Raw genomic sequence first — 14082 nt, 5'->3', positions numbered from 1 at the left:
TTTTTTTAGAAAAAGTAGGTGTGCGAGGTGTATATGCAGCAATTTACCTATCTCCCTAACTAATGCAGTACCCACTCTAAAGCTAATAATAATAAATAATAATCTTTCGTGTGAAAATTATTGACTAAATTGTAGTATGTACCTCAAAAATGTTTTTTACTAAAAAATCATATCTGAGAAAAAAAATTTAGCTACTGAGGCTTCATCTCAATTGTAGTTCAAAGTGCCTAGTTTCTTGCGAAAAAGTATGAAAAAAAGTAAAGTTTTCGCAAAATTTAATTTCGAGAAAAATTTCATAAAAATAAAAAAGAAGTGTATAAAAATAAAAATCAATAATTTTACCATTCTATCTTGAAGTGGCAACAATTACTAACATTTGAATGAAAAAATGGTTGAAATACAAAATTTTTTTAACAAAGTTATGTGCATTTGAAAAAAAAATCCCTAAATATCGATTTTTATCTAAAAAGAAATAACTTATAAGTCAACCAAAAAATTTTTTCAAGGCCAAAAAAAAATACGGGTCTCATTATTTGTACTAATAAACAACATGTTTCCGTTTCATCGAAATTAAAAATCATTCCCGCACCTGACCGGTTGACTAGGACACCCTGTATACATACATATATGTACATATGTATGTACATACTCATACACTTGAGCTTCTTATTTTTATTTTATGTAGTAAATCTGTTTTTCTTCAACTACTTTGCGTTATTGTTGTTGTTTTTTTTATTGAATTGAAGTGCTTAGAGTACAAAATGGAACGTGCTCATGCTAGTTGCAATCTGGATTTGTTGAATGCGCATTGGCGCCGTGAATTAGTGCGTTGCTTGGTTTCGAGTGGCTTATAGCTTTCAATTTCCCTTAATGCTTTGTTGTTACTCATATCGTGCGAATTATCCGCCAACAACAAATACAACTGGAAAATATCAATAAAAAAAATGAAATTGTTTGGCGTGGAAGTGCTTTAACGCTGCCTTAGTGGAGCGGCATTGTGGTGTTTATATACAAAATAAAGCGAATAGATTTGATTGTATCGACTATTCGACATCAAATTAAATAAAGGCTTTTGTTCATACTTCCGAAGCTCATTGATTATGCAATCAGTCATCGACCTATTTCGCTCTAAAAATACTCGTATATTAAGAACTACAAATCAATCGGCCAGCAATATTTTTTCATACACACAGAAGTGTGCCAGGGCGTATGCGCAATGCGGAGTATTTTGTGCGAATTTATTAGAAGCTTGCATGCTATCAAACTCAATGCGGGAAATAATGTGTATGAAAAAGTTAATATCGTAAATACATATAGAGGTTTAAGGGTTTACTGTAGGTTTTTAGAGCCGCAGTAATAAATATGTTTTGCCTATCTATCGTTGTTCAGCACAAAATGGAAGGTTAATCTCTATGAAGTAATTCTATGTTTTTGCTGGAATAAACTCATTACATTACAAATCTTTAGATTTTCTTGTCCTTAGTCGCTTTTGGTATTTTTTAATTTTTGCAAAATATTTAAAGCTGATACTTTTTTATATTTTTGTGGAGAATTCTCCTATACACCCCTTATCGGCAATATTTGCTTATAATTCCGTTTAAGCATCCATGTTAAATCTCGTATTGACTTTGCAAATGAGCAGCACTCGTTCCTTTGAAGGTTGCTTAAAGGTCGTTAGGGAAATTTTGCTCAAAAAGCGTCGCTAATTGGGATTTATGTAAAGTACATGTGTTAAGTGTGTTTGCGCTCACATAAATACATATATACATATGTATTGCATTTGTGTGTGTATGCACTACACATGCTGGCACTAACACCTCTCGAAACTGGAAATTTATGTAAGACATTAAGATAAATTTATTTAGAGGAAGCAACACCATTGCGTATGAGTGACTATTTGAGTTGCTGCCAGGCAGTATCGAATGTAGAAGGTCCTATTTGGCAATTTGAAATTTTACAGAAAAAGCAAACATTTTTTTAAATTAATATAAAAAGTACTTTCAGGGCAACGCTAAAAATTCAACCAATGTAATTAGAATATTTTTGAGGTATTTGAAGAGGGTTGCCACCTGTTGAATAGTGAAATTCGACTTAATTCATCAGTTAATTGAAATACTTACATATGAATCACATTGCCAGAAGAATGAGATTTAAAAACTTTTAAGTTTAAAAAATACCATTGAAGAGAGCTGCCACCTGTTTGTGAAGTAAAATTTAGTGAAATTACCCACAAGTAATATGAAATATTAAGTTATGAGCCCAAACAAAAGCGTTTTCGGAAAGCTTCAGTTTGAAAATATTTCTGATTAGGGCTGCCACGTATTCGAAGGTATATGTATATAGCTATACGCGAAGGCATTTTTTACAAAGGTCATTAAATCTGCACCGTTCATTCGAATGTCAAATTGAATGGCTTGCCCTGCAGATGGGCAATAAGATGTTTTTTTTTGAAGTTAGAACTTATTTTTTAACGGTACCGGGTGATCTGAAATTTGATGAAATCAAAAACGACTGGACGGATTAAGATGAAATTTGATACCCGATCGCTTATAACTCTCAATAGCATCTGACCAATTTTTTAGATTTTTGAAGAGTGTTGCCAACTTTTCAAAAGGTTAAATTCCAGTTAATTTATAAGTTAATTGAAATATGTATCACAGTATGGGTATCAAATTAAAGAGATTAAAAAATATTTTAGTTTAAATATATTTTTTTTTGAAGAGAATTGCCACCTGTTTGAAAAGTCGATACCATATAAATATTAGAGTTATGTGAAATATTTCAATATTGGACGCAAAAGGAAGAGTTTTACGAAGGCTTTAGTTTAGAGGTATTATGGATTGGGGTATTTGGTATTTGAATTGCACGTATGATACATACATATATACAGTATCGGTCATATTATTAGCACTCCCATTTAAAACAGATATTGTTTGCGACTGATGTTTATTTATTATTTTTTAAGAACTCTCAATTAAAATACAGTTCATTCCCTAACAAAACTCATATAGGACAAGTTTAAAACTTTGTAAAAAACTAAAATAAACGCAACAAATTTGCATCCAAATTTCAAACTTTTTCCCCTGAAGTGCTAGAATTTTTTTTTGAGTATACAGTTTAATAGCTCATTAAAATTTAGTGTAATAATGTGCAAGTTTCAAGTAGCTAAAAATTATCGCTGAATTTTTAGAATGGTGATTTCGTTTCTACCAAATAATGCCACCTTTTGATTGCCCCTTTCTCTTTTCGTATTCGACTCTAAATTATAAGCAAAGGGCGAGAAAATTTTGTATTCGTTTCATAAAATGTCACACTCTTTTAAGGCAGAAAAGGCACATTCCCTGCCCTTTGAAGCATTGTTGTGAAAATCAAATCGCCATTCGATAGGTGCCCACTGATTGTGCAGGAATCGCATTTTTCCATCTTCGCAGCTCCTCATTATCTGCCATTGGCATTTAAATGCGTTTTAAAATACTTACATTGCGCATTCTTCAATTGTCAGTAAGGAGACGTACGCAATTGCAGCAATTCGTATTTATGCTTTCATACATACACACATACATATGTATATATGTATGTACATCCTCATTTATATATTTTTACTTTCGTAAACCTTGACTGCCCTGTGACATTTTATAGTGGACGTCATAAAGTACGAATGCAATTTTTGCCTTCGCTTCTGCTGCTGTCATTTTAAGCATTCTTCTTTATTCTCTCATTTCGTTTGATTTCTTTGCTGGCTGGCTTGTGGGTGGATATGAAACTGTGGTCGTCTGCTGTTGATAGCTTCTCGATTTTTTGGTTTTGGTATTACTCAGTTTACATATCTTTGTCACACATACATACATATAGCTTGAAGCATTTTCTTGTGCACTGGAACTGCCATTCAAGTGATATCATGAAATTCGCCTTGCCCGCTTGCCGCTTGACGTTGCTGTTAGGGTGTGTAAGTTTGTGAAATGTCGTGTGCTTAAATGACAAAAGCAGCAGCAACTGAAGCAAGAGTGCAGCAGACAGGAGAGAGCTCAATGAGTAAGTAGCCATCGGAGTAAGTAATGGAAAACTGATTTTACGTAGTTGCTGTGTAAAAGTATGCGCATGTTAGGGTGATCCTTAAATATCAACATCTAAATTTTGTATTGAGCGCAACTTTATTTTGATAAAAAATTGGAACACATTTTTAAGCGTTGCTATCAGCAAATTTTTTTAAAGCGAAAAAATTAAGTAACATTTTTGATATGAACTGCAGAAACTTTTCATTTTTACTATATTACTAGTGCATCCGGCTGGGTTAGACATTCTTAAATTGAACTTTTTAAACAGGTGGCGACGCTTTCAAAAACCTAAAAGATATTCCAAGATATTTGTCAGAGCTATAAGCGATCCAAGTGCCAAATTTCATCTAAATCAGTGCAGTAGTGAAGCTAAGTATCGCATGGTTCAGTTTCGTACATAAACATAAATAGTTAGATATGAACTTTCGAATGGGTGGCAACCTTAATCAAACGTATTTTCAAATTAAAATCTTTTTAAATCAATTTCGTCTGACATTGGCATACATATTTCAATTAACTGATAAATTAAGTTGAATTTGCTTTTTAAAATACGTGGCAACCCTCCTTATTTTAAATTAAGCCTTTCCAAACTCATTACCATTGATTCCGATCTTTTAAAAATTCATTTAGCTGATTTATTAATTTGAATTTAATATTTTAAACCGATGGCAACCCTCTTCAAATACCACGAAAATATGCTAAATGTTCAAATTAAATTTTTTTACCACTTTTTCGTTTGACACCCATATTTTAATATTTTATGTAACTTGTGTATAATTTAGTGAAATTCTACTTTTTAAACAGGTGGCAACCAAAATATTCTCAAACTAAAACCTTCTCAAACCTCCTTAGTGTGACACCCATATTGCGATACATACTTCAATTACCTAATTGACGCTGTTCAAAATGAATTAGGTTTTTTTATACAAGTGGCAACCTTCCCAAATATAGTTCTGAAATAAAGCCTTTCAAACTCATTATGATTGATTCCGGTCTTTTAGTAATTCATTTAGCCTATGAAATAATTTGAATTAACATCTTCAAACACCACAAAAATATTCCACCTAAACTAAAAATTTCCTAAAGCTTCAAACGACTTGTGTATAATTTAATTGAATTCGACGCTTAAAACAGTTGGCAACTCTATTCAAACTTAAGCCATTTTAAATCTCTTTCATCTGACACCTAAATTGTGATACATACATATATATTTTTCCGCATAATAATGAACAGTTGTTTTAATATTGTTCTCAATCTCAATCTTAATCGTGACCAACCAACCACCCGCGCTTTCCTCTACCTTCTTCCGTCGTTTTTTCGTCACGTCGATGCTTGCATTTCCTTCCATCCGAACGCAAAGTAACTTCACTCCAAACAATTTTCCCCATCCCTGATAACGAACGCAATTTTTTATTTTTTATTTAGAAATTTTCGCAAATGTCTTTATTTTGTACCGTACAACAAAGGAAAAATGTGTCCCATGATGTCGATATATTAAGGACCTCCCTAATTTATATGCACATGTATGTATGTACGACTGCGACCATGAGAAGAGAAGAGATGTGTTCATTAGCTACAAGAGCCGGAATTGTCATCATTTGAGTGCTTGTTTTTCGTTTAAAAAGCCGCAATTTCGTTGCCAGCTGAAAGGGCTAAAGTGGTTATGTCTAACATCCCCCTTATACCTCCCTACGCGCCCATTATCCATGTGCCATCCACCACCATCACCATACACAACTACAAATCTCTCATCAAGCTCGCTGCGTGCAAATTAACTAAAGTATACTCTGCGGGCACTTTTCATTTCCGACCCGTTGGCTACTTGACATTTAGCATTTTGTTTGATTTTCCGTTTGCACTTCTTACTCCCTACTCGCAAACTCCCTGCGCTGTACGAATTCACTAAACGAAAGTAATTTGTGAAAGTAGCACACGAAAAAGGCGTAGACAACAAAAAAAAAAAAAAGCATATTTCTGAATTAATTTTCTTTTCACTTTTGCAATTTTATTACTTTTCGCTGGCAGACAATTAGGAAAATTCTCTTTTTTTCGCCGACTTTAAGCAACGTTTACATTTTCAGGCACGAATTTTGAAATTTTTCGCTGAACGTTGCAGAACAGCAAAAGCTGTTACACCGCTTCTTTCTCTTCTCATTTTTCACTCTTTACCAATTTACCATTGTAATGTGAGTGCTCGCCACACTTTTCTTTGCGCTATCACAATTTGAGGCGCAACGGTACTGGCTGTAAAAATGCCGTTTAGTTGGAAATTGCTTCAGAAAGCAGGACAAGTCCACACATACAGATGTATGTACATACACACATACATACATACACCCATACACATATAGTGCATGCATTCACATGTACAATCGTAACATTTACTCTCAGCACTTTGCTCTGACCACACTGTTTGTTAAATCGCCAAAATGCTAGAATCAAAGAGCATTCCTTTACATAGTTCACGAACGCTTCTATTTGGCGGCCACAAGTCAATAAAAGTAAGCCAACCAACCACTTTAAAAGGTATCTGGTTTTTTGCTTTTTTTTTGAAATTTAGCATTTTTGGGCATTTGGCTTGTTTATCGCTCATCTTTTGAAATATGCTGGCTAATTCTGCAGCTTCGATGTACATATGGAAGAGCTTCACAAAAACGCTTACTAAACGTGAATTAATGAAGCTATTTTTTTTTTTTTTAAATTACGTAATTTAAGTGGTTGGTACCTACATACGTCAAAAAAGTCGCGAATTAACGCCGGTTTTGCAATCGCTTGAAACTTGCACTTTATTATACTCAAATTTAATGGGCTACAAAACTGCATACTCATGAAAATTCCAAAAAAAAAAATTAAAAAAAATCACAATAGTAGTTCTGAGTATTGCGCAATAATTAAGTATAGTATTATGGAATGCACTCTACAATAATTTAAGTTATGAATTTTTTGTTACACCCAAGTTGAGTAAAATGAGTACATTAGAAATTTACAAATTTTTTTAATTTTTTTTTTTTTTAAATTACGTAATTTAAGTGGTTGGTACCTACATACGTCAAAAAAGTCGCGAATTAACGCCGGTTTTGCAATCGCTTGAAACTTGCACTTTATTATACTCAAATTTAATCGGCTACAAAACTGCATACTCATGAAAATTCCAAAAAAAAAAATTAAAAAAATTTGTAAATTTCTAATGTACTCATTTTACTCAACTTGGGTGTAACAAAAAATTCATAACTTAAATTATTGTAGAGTGCATTCCATAATACTATACTTAATTATTGCGCAATACTCAGAACTACTATTGTGATTTTTTTTAATTTTTTTTTTTTTTGAGATGGCATATTTTGATAAACTAATTTTTTTATTTTATTTTTATTTTTAAATTTTTTTTTTCAAAGAAAATTTTGATGTGTGTGTGATTTTTTTAAATTTTTTTTCCTCGCCCGTTCTCGAGATATTTGAAAAACTATTAAATCCATTTGTTTTTGTTTTCGTGCTGTACAATTTTAATAAATGTATTACCCTAAAAATTTGACACAAATCAAATACATGAAGTGTAAACTCCGTCCGTTTTGGTATGGAACGCCCCATATATATGTACATATAGATTACACTAACAAAAACCTGGACGCCAACCTATAGAGGTAGCAAAATAAATATGTGAAGCTGTAATGTGGAAAAAAAACAGATAAGCGCAAACTTTTGAAGGGCGTGAAATTTCTGTGCTTTTAAACTCAAACGATGTTACGCAAAAACAAAAGTGAAATTTAAGCCAACGAGATTAATTTCTGAAAAAAAAAACTAAAACAAAAACAAAAACCAAGCATATGCTGCTACACAATGGCGCCAGTATCAGCTTGTAATGATGAAACTTTAGTTTGCAAACGAGGCTGGTGTAAGCAGATGGCAGTAATAGCACCTCTACGAGATATGTATGTACATAGTCCAGTCCAGTCGAGGCAGTAATGCTTGTGTTGAAAATTTTAAAAACAATACGCTTTTATTTATTTTCTCTGCTTTTAAAGTGTTGTTAAAATATTTATGCCTCTAAAGTTGAAATTTATTTTTTTGACCACTCTTAAAGTTCGGCCATTAATTTTAACTACCAAAAATACATATATACACATTTAAATATAAACATAGGCAGGTATTTAGGAGGTCGAAAGCAGGCTTGAGCGAAAGGGAATTGACCGCTAAATGTCTTGAATGTGGCCAAATGACTGAACGCAAAAATATACAAATCCTTGCGGTTTGTTACACCTTGTTACACCTTGTTACATATAAACACATACATACTTGCATAATCTCCGGCGCTCCACACGCAGCTAAGCCTTCATACATCTACTACAGTTAGATACATACATATTTTAGAGTTTACCAACTGCACAGTGGAAATTTCTGTATGTTTGCTGGTGCAGGAGGCTATTAAAAAGCTATCAAAGTACAAATAGATTTTTTTATAATTTTGTTCAAATACAAAAAAAAAAGTATGTATGCTAGGCATTAAATTTTTAGAACTTACGCGTGTGTAAATCCATGCGCATTTTAGAAGCGCAGCACATTTACTTTAGCCGAGTGTTTTTAGTTATACATAAATGTGTACATTCGTATGTAAGTATGTACATACGGTGGTGAAAACATATGTAGATAGGGAAGACACATTTCTTAGCAAGTTTTGGGTAGTCTTCTTGGTTTAAAAAATGTTTGTTTTTTATGAACATGAACTTTGTAGCGTTACAAAAATTCGATGAATTTTAACAAATGTTCATAAAAATTTTAAATTTTTAATTCATGTTTTTTTGAATTTTTTTGAGTAGATATGCAGTTTTGTTGCTCATTAAATTTTAGTATAACAAAATGTAAGTTTGAAGTAGCTACCTAGGACTTACCGTTGACAACTGCTGGACAACTTTTTTGTATGGGGTAAGTCCTAGCTGCTTCAAAAATGCATTTTGTTATACTCTAAGATTGATTAGCTACGAAACTGTGCACTCAGAATGTTACTAAGAAATCTAATAATAAGAAAGTTACAAATTTCGATGAATTTTTATACAAAGTTTGAAATTTTGACTTACATGGTTTTTGTTAGATAGTGAGCTACACTTTCATACAAAAGTAATAAACCTTAAACGAGCGAAATTCAAAAATACCAAAGAAGGCTAAAACTTCCATAGCATAGTTTAGCCGTCTAGCTACCTCCTACTACTTAGGTCGGAAATGGAAGTCTCAGGCGTAAACATAACGAGCTTCTATTACTCTGGATGCTAGGCCCTCTGGTTAAGAGATATCTGAACTATCGGTTAGGAAAGGCTCAGACGAGGTGTTCTTGGACCCGCAACCAGAAAAATGCACTTTGACCAAAATTTGGTGCAAATCGAATCCCATTCGTGTCGGCTATCGTAGCCAACATCAGAAACTGGACAAAATATGTATTTTGCTCAGCAATGATTGAGGGGAGTCAAGAGGTTGCAAATGAGCTTTGTAGGTGTAGATCGGCTTGGACTTTGCGAGATTGCTGGCTGGCCACTTTTCGTGTCACAAGCACCTGACTGTTATCAACATATTTACGTACTTGCCTCTCATGCCTCGAAGATGATGAGATGCTCGAAAACTCTGTGTATCTATCTTATCCGGATTTTGATCTGAAATCGAATCTGCGAGCTTCCGAGTTGTTGTTCTCTAGTTCTCTTAGTTCGCTATTCGTTTTCACCACAATACTATAAAATGCAGCTCTAACCAAGCGGTAATTGAAAATAAGTAAAACTTTCCACTTTCTGGTACATTTATGCATTTTCGAGTAGTTTCCACCGCTATGCCTTTTTGATTTCTACCTACCACTTTTTATTCTACTTTACCTGCATTGGCAATGAAAGTTGAGTGAAGTGCATTACTTTATGCGAACTTAGAGATTGGCAATGCAATAAGTGGTTAAGAAATTTTTTATAAACTTGCATACTTTTTTAGTTTTGAAGTGTTTTTTTTCTTTCTTTCAAAAATATTTCGGTTATTATTTCTTATTTGCGTTCAAACTTTTGTCGGTATACTTGTATTTGCATTCTTTCACTTCCAAGCTTCCCCAAGTATGCTTTGTAGTTAGAAATCAATGAAAAAAAAGAAATTTAAACTTAGCCAGCAAACAATTCAAATATTACTAGTCTTTTGTTGGAAATAAATAACAATAACAAGTCGTAACAAGTAGATATTAAATATTGATATTATAATAAATTTTTGCAAATTGGTTTCTAAAATTAATATAATATCAAATACATACATACATATATACATATAATGAATGTACGTACTGTGTATTTTAATTGTTTACATTAATTTGTTTTCCATTAAAGTGAGGGTGCTCAGAGAGGGAAATTTGTGCTAGCATTCTATATGTATTAGACAATTATTTAAAAAGCTATGAAGGAAAGAGATTTTTCTCTTTTATTTGATACCCATATGTCATTCTAAATATGTATCACTGAGTTTTTAATTAATATTTTCAATTAATCATCTCTTCAAAATTTCAAAGTCCTTCAAAAAAAAAATAATAAAAATACTGATGTTAGAGAAAAAAAATAACCAAACGCAGGTTTACTATTTTTGGCAATTAATTTTGGGTATTTATTGATTTTTTCGTGTGTAAAACTGATTTTTTTTAATGTTCGGCCTTTGGATTGTAGGCAACCTTAAAAAAAAAAAATTGTCTAATAAAGCTTTCTCGAAACACTTTTCGTTCGGTACCCGACTTCAAAAAAAGGAGGAGGTTATCAATTCGTCGGAATATTTTTCTTTTTTATGTATGTTACCGCATAACTTTGGACCACGTCAACCGATTCTTTTTGCATTGGAAAGGTAGTGTCTCACAGATGGTACCGTACCAATTTGGTTTAGATACGATCATTGGATCATGAAAAAAATAACGGTACTACTAAATTTTTATATGAGAATTGAAGTGGGTTTTGTTTTATGCTTAAAAAATTACTTGTTAGTTTTAACATTTTAGAGAGGTGACAACCCTATTGAAAAACATTTCCAAATCAAAGATTTCTCAAATAGTTAACTTTCGTTTGAAACGCCCATTGTAATACACTTGTTCCTCTTTTTATTATATTTTTAAGATACAAAATCTTGAAAGTGTTACTAGAGTATGTTAATTTCAGAAAAATGTCATTTCGTATCTTTCCAGATTCCAGATCTACACTTTAATGAAGATCTAAAACGCCATTTGTCTTATAAATAAGGTGAGTTGAATATTGTATACGTAAAGAAGTATTTATGAACTAATGTATACACTAAAAGTATATTCAGACAGGTCGCTAATCGAGCAATTAGCCAAGGTGGCTCGATTAAGACGCTAACAAAAAAAAAGCTCGATTAACCATAAAAAATTTCCATTCTTGGGTATGTCAATTTTGACTTTGCGGTATGTTTATTGAACAAATAGCACTCAGCCGGAAGCTCCATACATTAAATATCGATTTATAAAACTAGTCTGAAATGGGAGTGCTTTATAAAAGAGGGAATCGTCTTGAAATATGACAGTTTTTACTTTGTAGCGTAAAATTTGGACAAACCCACTTACACGGTTTTGTACTTTAAACGACGATTTAAGTTATTAAAGAGATCTACATACATATGTACATACATACATACGCACATACATACACTGTTTATGGAGTATGAGTTAAAAGACATTCTTTCTATGAATATACCCATAGATAATATTAAACATGCAAACATTATAATAAAACTTAAATCCATTCATAGATAGACAGCAGAAAAAAGAGATTGTATGGCCTCAACAAATTATTGAAATCAATTCATAGCTTAGCTCTAAATCGAGTTATAAAGGCAAAAGGAAAAAAATAACAAAATAAAAGGATTTATTTCAGCACAACCACCAAGCTACCTTACAACACACACACACACACATATGCGCACAAACAAGTGCGTCGTTAAAGGATATGCGGACAAAAGCGCATTCAATGCTTATAGAAAAAGATGGAAACAACAGAAAACGTATAATGGAATAGAAGGTGCGGTAACGCCGAAGGATCGAAAAAAAAAGGTTCAAAATCGGCCATTATGAACATTATTTGTGTAAGCTTTGCTTTGGTTTATTTTATTTTGCTGTGCCATTTCTGATTCTTAATAGAAAGGATACAATACAATAAATGCATTTAACTATGTAGAAATATTGTTAAGCGAGCTGATACACACAATATTAACAAGTATGTATGTAGGTTGCCAGGTGTCTAAAAGCCTATTTAAAAGCCAGTGGAAAAATATTTACAGAGTGATAAGCTACATAGCAGTCTTTGTTGGTTGGTTGTTAGCCAAGGAACATTTCCCAGAACCGACCCTATCGCTTTCACTAAAATGAATGAATGAATATTCATCGAAGGTTGTCTGCTGTCTGTCTGTCTCTCTCTCTCTCTCTCTCTCACCCATACGGCGCTTTCAATCCAAGCAGCAACAAAGGTCAATTGGTGGCAAACGGACGGACGAACAATCATCATTATCGTTAGCACACGCTGTCAACAACGGCGCTAAGTTTGCATCTTTATTGCTTTCAGGTTGTTGTTGCTTTTTGTTTGCATACAGCTCTGTAACAATTCTACGAAATTTGCGACCGGAAAATGTAATTTTCAAATGTGTCGAACACGAAAAATTTTGAGTTTAGACCATGGACTTGCCGCAGCAACCCTTTTCAATGCTTGTAAAGTGCATACATATATACAGACACAGTTATATCAATTTATTGTGTCTACATAATTAAGTAAAAAACGTGTTCTTCCTTTCATTTATAGGCCTTTTGTTACCTTCCAAGAATATCTGCTACGCTATTTGTTTGTTTAGCGCTGGCGGCCTACTTAATCAAGAAATAAAAAAACAACAAAAAATTACAAATTTAAACAGACGTGAAATGATGCTCGTTTTGTATACATTGCAATATTTAACTAAATACAGTCATCGTTAATTTAAATGGAAATAATTCTTTGAGGTTTCGAAGTATGCGTGCCGGACAGACAGACCATGGCTTAATCGATTTCTCTTTTCGTTTTGAGCATTTATGTATACATTTATCTCAAAGATCTTATTCCAAAAATTATTTAAAAAATTCAGAAAATTAGAAGCTAATCAGAAAGAGAAAATTCTGTAGTATTAAAAACCATTAACACTTTTTGGTTCTCAAAGGACGATTAGGTATTGAAAGTGTCCTTTTAATTAGTTTTATTTTTTAAGCGAATAAAGTTAGAAGGACCAAATTCGCAAATGTGGTCGAGTGCATATTAGTCCTTATCAAATAATTTTTTGGAAAATAATTATTGTAAAATTTCAAGGATATTCAATGATAAAATGTTGAAAAAGCATTTTCAATTCCTAATCGTTCGTATGCACCAAAAATTTAATCGGTTTAATTCTAGAGAATTTTCTCTTTAATTTAATAGTCATACGTTTTTTTTACAATGCAGAAAATTTTTTAAATAATTTTTTGAAGCAATTATATTTTTAAAATTTCAAAGACCTTAAAAAAAATCTTGACGTCAGAGACAAAAAATAAAAACGTAGTTTTACTATATTTGGAATATACTAATAAAATCTTTTATGTGTAAAATTTACTGCCGCACGGTGTAATAATAGAGGCGCTTACACATATGTGAGTGTTTGGCCGAGCTTCTCCTCCGATTTGTGGCGTGCGCCTTGATATTTTCACACAGATGGGAGAGAGCCACAGTTTTACGCCCACTCCGAACGGCGATTGTATTTTCATGAGAAGCTGTTTTTTCAGCGAATAAATAAATTCGGCGGTTTGGCATTGCCTGCCGAGGTGCCATCGCTATTAGAAATTTTAATTTTTTAATTTTTTTATTTTATTTTAACGAACGCCAGTATTTAATATACTTGTGGATAAATAAGGCCATTTTTACTTATTCTACGCCCAATTTCCTAATTTCATTTGGCCTATACACCGATATTTACACACATTTAATGTGCTAAAAATTGCAGCCATTTTACTGTTATACATACTTCT

General features: G+C 32.7%; 1 protein-coding gene across 10 annotated transcripts in view; it reads left to right on the top strand.

Moving 5' to 3' along the window:
- Positions 1-14082, top strand: part of smog (G-protein coupled receptor 158 smog) — a 119951-nt gene that overhangs the window by 15405 nt on the left and 90464 nt on the right. For all 10 annotated transcript variants that reach the window (XM_017630768.1, XM_017630775.1, XM_017630750.1 and 7 more), the window contains exon 3: positions 11233-11287. The gene's annotated coding sequence lies outside the window, so the exon portion shown is untranslated. The remainder of the gene's footprint in view (positions 1-11232; positions 11288-14082) is intronic.

The sequence above is a fragment of the Rhagoletis zephyria genome, unplaced genomic scaffold (genome assembly GCF_001687245.7).
Source record: "Rhagoletis zephyria isolate East Lansing unplaced genomic scaffold, Rhagoletis_zephyria_1.1 Rzeph_scaffold_00091, whole genome shotgun sequence".
NCBI lineage: Eukaryota > Metazoa > Arthropoda > Insecta > Diptera > Tephritidae > Rhagoletis > Rhagoletis zephyria.
Note: the sequence above shows the minus strand (reverse complement) of the source record. Positions and strands in the feature narration are given on the sequence as shown.